General features: G+C 49.0%; 1 long non-coding RNA gene across 2 annotated transcripts in view; it reads left to right on the top strand.

Annotated features, from left to right (window-relative positions):
* Nucleotides 1-1,723: 1,723 nt before the first annotated feature.
* Nucleotides 1,724-6,740, top strand: part of LOC106810247 — a 10,737-nt gene continuing 5,720 nt past the window's right edge. For both annotated transcript variants that reach the window (XR_001393985.1, XR_001393984.1), the window contains exon 1: nucleotides 1,724-1,886. This is a non-coding gene — a long non-coding RNA (uncharacterized LOC106810247). The remainder of the gene's footprint in view (nucleotides 1,887-6,740) is intronic.

The following is a 6,740-nucleotide window of genomic DNA, read 5'->3' as shown; positions in this document are numbered from 1 at the left end:
TCTCTCTTTCTCTTACTCTCTCTCTCTCTCTCTCTCTCTCTCTCTCTCTCTCTCTTATCTCTGAGCGACATAAACATGCACCCTGGGAATTGCTGCCGAATCTCGATGATCTGCCTTATACGTGATTTTACTCTCTCTCTCTCTCTCTCTCTCTCTCTCTCTCTCTCTCTCTCTCTCTCGCGCGCGCGTTCTCCTCCCCCCTCTCTCTCTCTATCATTCTCTTTCTCACTCTCTCTCTCTCATCTTTGGACATATAGAGCATTCCACGGTCGCACCCTTAACAGCGTAGAATGTGCAGACACTGCCGCCTTTGCATGCCTAAATAGAGATAAAAATCGCAGATGTCATGTACAGCGTGTTACGAGACACTTCTCATCCGCACAGCGTCACTACATTAGCTCGCATGTACGATGCGACCGGAATTTCATTTTGGCTTTGATTACTTTCGCTACACACCTTCACAGATTCTCGGCGCCTTCTCTACGACATGCCTACCGTTTTAACTCTTCCACAATCTTCAACCACAGCACCATCTTAAGACCGATCTAGAGTTCCCTCATACAATCGGACCTTATATACAAAGAGGATACTATACCTATAGTCCATCTATCTATCTATACTGCATTATCTGAGTGTTTCCTATACTAAGTCCTTAGGTCGTTGAGATTCCCTGCCCCCTTGTGGGCGCAGCCACGTTTTAAGTGTGATACGATTTTACGATATATTAAAGAATGATGCAAAAACCCTAAAAAGTGCCCTAACCCTAACCCTAACCCTAACCTTAACCCTAACCCTAACCCTAACCCTGACCCTAATTAAATTTAAAATATATGTTAGTGCCTAGTGCCTAGTAAACATATCTTTTCACCCCTTTCAGCCGGCTGCGCGTTTCACTCATGCTAACTTCAGATCGGTTGGTAGATGTCGCCACCGTCGGCGTTACCCAGGCAACGAGGCAGCGTCTTTTTCGCGGTTCGACGCTCGTTTCAAGCGGATGCGGTTTTGTGAATATAGATGACAGTGACGCGGTGCATGTCCGTCTTCCTCCGTCTTCCTTATCACCGCTCTACCAGAGAGCTATGGCCTTCACCCTGAGAAGAGCTGCGTGCGTGCGTGCGTGCGTGCGTGCGCGCTGGTGTCTCTCGTAGAACACGCCTCGGCGGTGTGCGTGTGCGCGTGGTCGTTACCATGTCTTTAACGATTCTGCGTTGTCATGCCACCTCGTGAAAACACGTTATGAAATACATTATCGCGCTTTGCAATTCAAGAATACACGCACCTCTCCAACGACGACGCAATTGGTTTCTTCTACTTCTTCTACTTCTTCTTCTTCTTCTTCTTCTTCTTCTTCTTCTTCTTTTGTTAGCGTTCGTTCACAGTTTGAAGATTTTATTAGGTTTCCGACGCACGCGTGTGGTAATGACGAAAACCTTGACCGCGCGCGCGGGCAGACAGACAGACAGACAGACAGACAGATTTGCAAGCGATTTTCGAATTTCCGAAAAAAAAATCCGGAGAAAGAACAACGAGTCTGAACGCCGTATCTTACGGCCACATCTATAGTTATTTTAAAGGGAACGCGTGATGCATGCAGTCCGTATGCGAGTGCACACCATAATATCATAATATATTGCTAAAACCGAGATTAATTAAAATATTTTTGTTATTTATTTGTTTAATTTTTTTAAATAATTTAATTGTTCTTGCCTCTTTTCGAAGATATTTCGTCGAGTGCCGAACCGGAACCGGATGGTGTGATATCAGAAAAATACGTCCTAGCTCTGGGAGCCGGCGGTGGTGGCCTCGTCGTCGTCGGGCTGTGTATCGGCTGCGTCTGCTGCTGTCGTCGCCGCCGAAATAATCACGTCGTACGAAAGAATTCACGGGTGCGTAAAAACGCGTAAGGAACGCGTGGGTGCGTAAAGAAGGTCGGCAGACATGGGTCACGACGATGTTGACGACGACGACGACGACGACGACAGCGTTGAATACGACAGCGATGACGTCAGCGAAGGCAACTTTGACCACGACGGCGATGATGTCAACGACCGTGACAGCGACCGTGACGACGACTACGTTGATTACAACTGCGATGGCGACGGCGATGACGATAACGTCGACGATGACGACGACGATGACAGCGACCGTGACGAGAACGATGACGACTACCGCGACGACGACAGCGATGACGACGACGATTATAGGCGCACATCGTCGACTATGATGACCAGAACGATGACCATAGTGACGATCATAGTGATGGCGGTAAGGATGCCATTGCTCGTAATGACACAAGTGACGATGACGAAAATACTGTCGACAGTAACACAGATTCCCTGCTACAGACGATGATACCCATAATTCTAGTGATTGCCGTTACCAAGAATGTTATCTACTACCATAACTACTCAGCGGACGCATCCGAGATGAATGATAACAAACAGAGCTAATAATAAAACTAGGTATACTATTAGCTCTTGATGACAACCGCAACGATAATGTTTACAGCGAAAATAATGAAAATGTCGCTAATGATCACGATGACATTAGTGCGTTTACAATGTTTACAATTATGTTTGCAATTACTAAAGCCAAAACGTTTCATTATATAAAAGTTTTGATTAATGGTATAAGCAATGGCCTACTGCCGATAGATGAGAAAATGATTGAGTGTGCACGCAAGCAGCGCAAAATATCCCTCCCAAAACACAACACTCACACACAACACACACACACAGCACACACACACACACACACACCACACACACACACACAACACGACACACACACAACCGAACGCGCCCACGCACGCACGCCACAGCACGCACGCAACGCACGCACGGCGCGGCGCACCGCACGCACGCACGCACAACGCGCTCGGCCGCGCGCTCACGCACGACGCTCAATGATCAACACGTCCGACGCCCACCGCACACGAGGGCGCACACGCACACGCACACGCCACACGGCACACGCACACGCACACGCAAGCGCCGAGGCAGTCTCTGACACGCACAACGCATACGCCAGCACGCCACACGCACCAGCCGCATTCCAGTCACAAGTGAAAATAGCTTAAATGCCAGTTAATAATGAAAACGGCTGCGGTTATTGGTGAATTTACCATGAGATATTTATCTATGTCAAAAAACAGGCGCGCGTGCGTATGTGTGTGTGTGTGTGTGCGTGCGTGCGTGCGTGCGTGCGTGCGTGCGTGTGTGTGTGTTTTCATGTGTGTTCGTGCGAGTGCGTGCGCGCGCAAACGTGCGTGCGTGCGTGAGTGCGTGCGTGCGCGCGCGTGCGCGCGTGTGTGCGTGGGTGTGCGTGCGTGCGTTCGTAATCGCGCGTGTGTAGAATGTGTAGAATGCGTGTTAGAAATGTGGACCTACACGAAACACCGGCGCTAGCGACCACTCGTCTACTTCTTGTCTCTACGTTCAGTGTGTCTCTATGTTCAGTGTGCTTCTATATGTTTGACATTGGGAGACTGGAGCTGCTATCGCTTGGCTTGCACGCTAGCACGCCGCCTATGTTTGTCTAGACCACTCGTACAAATTCGCCTCGCTGTGTCATCGCCGAACTTCAGCAGGGGAGTGAAAGATAGAAAGAAAGAGAGAGCAAGAAAGAGGGGGAAGAGAAGGGGGTGAGGGAGCGCGCGTGAGTGAGAGAAAGTGTGTATTCGCGTGTGTATGTGAGTGAGAGAGAGAGAGAGCGCGCGAGATAAAGAAATATAGGAAGAGGGTAAGAGGGAGTGAAATACAGGAAGCATACGCGACGCGAAAAGAGAGAGGGATAAAGAGAACGAGAAAGAGAGAGAATAGGAGCGAGTGCGAGACAGTGAGACAGAGAGAGAGAGAGAGAGAGAGAGAGAGAGAGAGAGAGAGAGAGATAGGTGAGCGAAACAGAGAGCAGGAGAGTGAGAGAGAGAGAGAGCCAAAGAGAAAGAGAGAGAGAGACACACATACACAGAGAGACAGAGAGATAGAAAGAGAACGAGCGAGCGAGAGAGATAGAGAGGCAAAGAGAAAGAGAGAGAGAGACACACAAACACGTAGACAGAGAGATAGAGAGAGAACGGGCGAGCGAGCAAGAGAGACAGCGAGCGAACGAACGAGAGAGCCCGAGCGAGAGAGACAGAGAGCGAGAAACACACCGAGAGAGACAGAGAGACTCAGAGAAAGAGCCAGATAAATATATCGAGAGAGAGAACCAGCGAGCGAGTGAGCGAGCGTGAGAGAGAGTGCTCGATGGCGAGAGCGACATAGAGAGAGAGAGAGAGAGAGGGGGAGACAGCGAGCGAGTGAGCGAGCGTTAGAGAAAGAGAGAGAGAGAGAGAGAGAGAGAGAGAGAGAGAGACCGCGCGAGCGAGTGAGCGATCGTGAGAGAGAGCGCGATAGCGAGAGAGACACACCGAGAGCGAGAGACACACCGAGAGAGACAGAGAGACTCAGGGAAAGAGCCAGTTAAATATATCCAGAGAGAGAACCAGCGAGCGAATGAACGAGCGTGAGAGAGAGAGCTCGATGGCGAGAGCGACATAGAGAGAGAGAGAGAGAGAGAGAGAGAGAGAGAGAGAGAGAGAGAGAGAGAGAGAGAGAGAGCGCGCGCGAGTGAGTGAGCGAGCGTGACAGAGAGAGAGCGCGCGAGAGCGAGAGAGAGACACACACACAGAGAGAGAGAGATATCTACAGTCGACGTATATAACGCCCGCGATATTATAACGAGTGAATAATAGAGAATAATCTCTATTATTCACTCCTGATATTATGTCGTGAGATGTCGCGCGGCAGAGCATAACCCGCTCTTACGCCGTTTCCATTAAATACGTCTCGGACAAACCAGTCTTACGTACGATTGTACAGACCCTCGCGTATTAGACAGAGCTCGTCGAAGAGCTACGGACACGTATTAGCATCTCACACTATCTCTTCGTTCCTTGCTTTTTTCTCGAGCCACAAACCTAGATAATATCAGAAGAGCTGCGGACACATATCATCCCTTCTTTCCTTGTTTTTTTTTGTCGGGCCACAAACCTAGATAAAAAATCAGCATATCGTCGCACTGTTATATGCAGTCAGTTTGTATGACATGATCGTCATCGAAGACTTAAGGGTGATTATCGCTGATCTCTTTACACAAATATATAACCGGACACACTCTCCGCGCGTCAGTGAGGCGAAGGCTTGCGCAGCGGACGTGGGAAAATCATGCTTAAATCTCGTGAAATCTCGTCGCCGTGAAATCCGTGTAAGCTGGCCAGTTATTAATCAGCTCTTTCCGTGAGATTTTTTTCATCGCAGCGACGTTTCTTTACTTGTTACTGGCGGACGGACAATCTCGCGGATGAAGAACGCGATACGTTGCGTTTCAGCTTGCTCATTCAGCCGCCCACGCCTCGATTCACGAAACCCGCGAAAACTCGTGGGTGGTACGTGCTAAAAGCAAGCGCTCAATCGGCCGCAGTTACACGTGTGTAGGCTGAAGCCGCGGCAGTGCCAGCTCGACACGAGGTGTACAAATGTACAGGCTCAAGCCTCTACACGAAGACTTAGTCTTAGACTTGGTCAATTAGTCCGCAATGTGCTTCCCCCCTTTTTTAGTAGAGATAAGCTACATCCGCGGACGTGTCGTGCTCCGCGCATGCGCGCAAACGGGTGGCCACCCACCGCGCGGTGCTGCGGACGCCGTGTGTGGGGATCGCGCGAGCGGTCATAAGAAGGTTCGCGAGCCCGATGTTATTGTAGCGGGCCTATATGTTTTGAGAAGGAAAGATTTATATGAGCTCGTCATCGGGTGGTTTTGTGTATATAGTGCGCGCTGTTCGTCTCGGCAAAAGATTCGCTTCTATTCGAACTCCCGAATCGTTAGTAGTTATGAGGGGGGTTCGTCGTAAATTCTCGTTCAAAACGAAATCTGATTTCGAAATCCGAAATCCGAATCCGAAATTCGAACCCGTACCGATCCGGCTTCGAATGCGGCCCGTTTCTGCACGCAGTCCAGCTTCGAATCTCGGTATTATCTAAGCAGCTTGCTTACGAAGTTATCCGGTTGCTAAGCAACCAGTCTGCGTCCGAAAGCAGGTTTTTAATTAAATCCGAAAACAAAAATATCAACCCTATGCATTTACTTATTCCTGACCCTGATTAAAATTCGATCATCATGGCTATTTATTTAGTCACTGAACAGCGCAATTCGTAGAAGCTCTCCCAAAACGATATACGATGTTAGGCAGAGTAACTAAATATTGCGTTTTGCATTTCTCCGTTTTTTCCATGCAATGCTAATCAACCAAGTGACAGATGACATCAGAAACGCAGCCACCCCGTCGTTAGCATTTTTCCCCATTCGTCTTATTCTTGTCGTACCATATTGAACACGCATATTTCGGTGAGGACACAGACGACAAACAGACAGACACACACACATACACACACACTCTCTCTCTCTCTCTCTCTCTCTCTCTCTCTCTCGACCTCATGAAATCCTCCCTCTGTGTTTAGGCCTCCGATTCACTCCATAACTCATTTTTACCCGTTAAATATTCCTTCCCTCCTTCTGCGTGTCCCTCTCTTTCTGTGCTTGCCTGTATTTGTGTGTGTGTGTGTGTGTGTGTGTGTGTGTGTGTGGTGTGTGTGTGTTGTGGTGTGTGGTGTGGTGTGTTGCTGTGTATGTGGTGTGTGTGGATGTGTGTGTGGTGTGTGTGTGTGTGTGTGCTGGTGTGGTGTGTTGTGTGTGAGTTA

The sequence above is a fragment of the Priapulus caudatus genome, unplaced genomic scaffold, assembly GCF_000485595.1.
Source record: "Priapulus caudatus unplaced genomic scaffold, Priapulus_caudatus-5.0.1 Scaffold423, whole genome shotgun sequence".
Lineage (NCBI taxonomy): Eukaryota > Metazoa > Priapulida > Priapulimorpha > Priapulimorphida > Priapulidae > Priapulus > Priapulus caudatus.
This window is presented reverse-complemented; position numbering and strand designations above follow the sequence as displayed.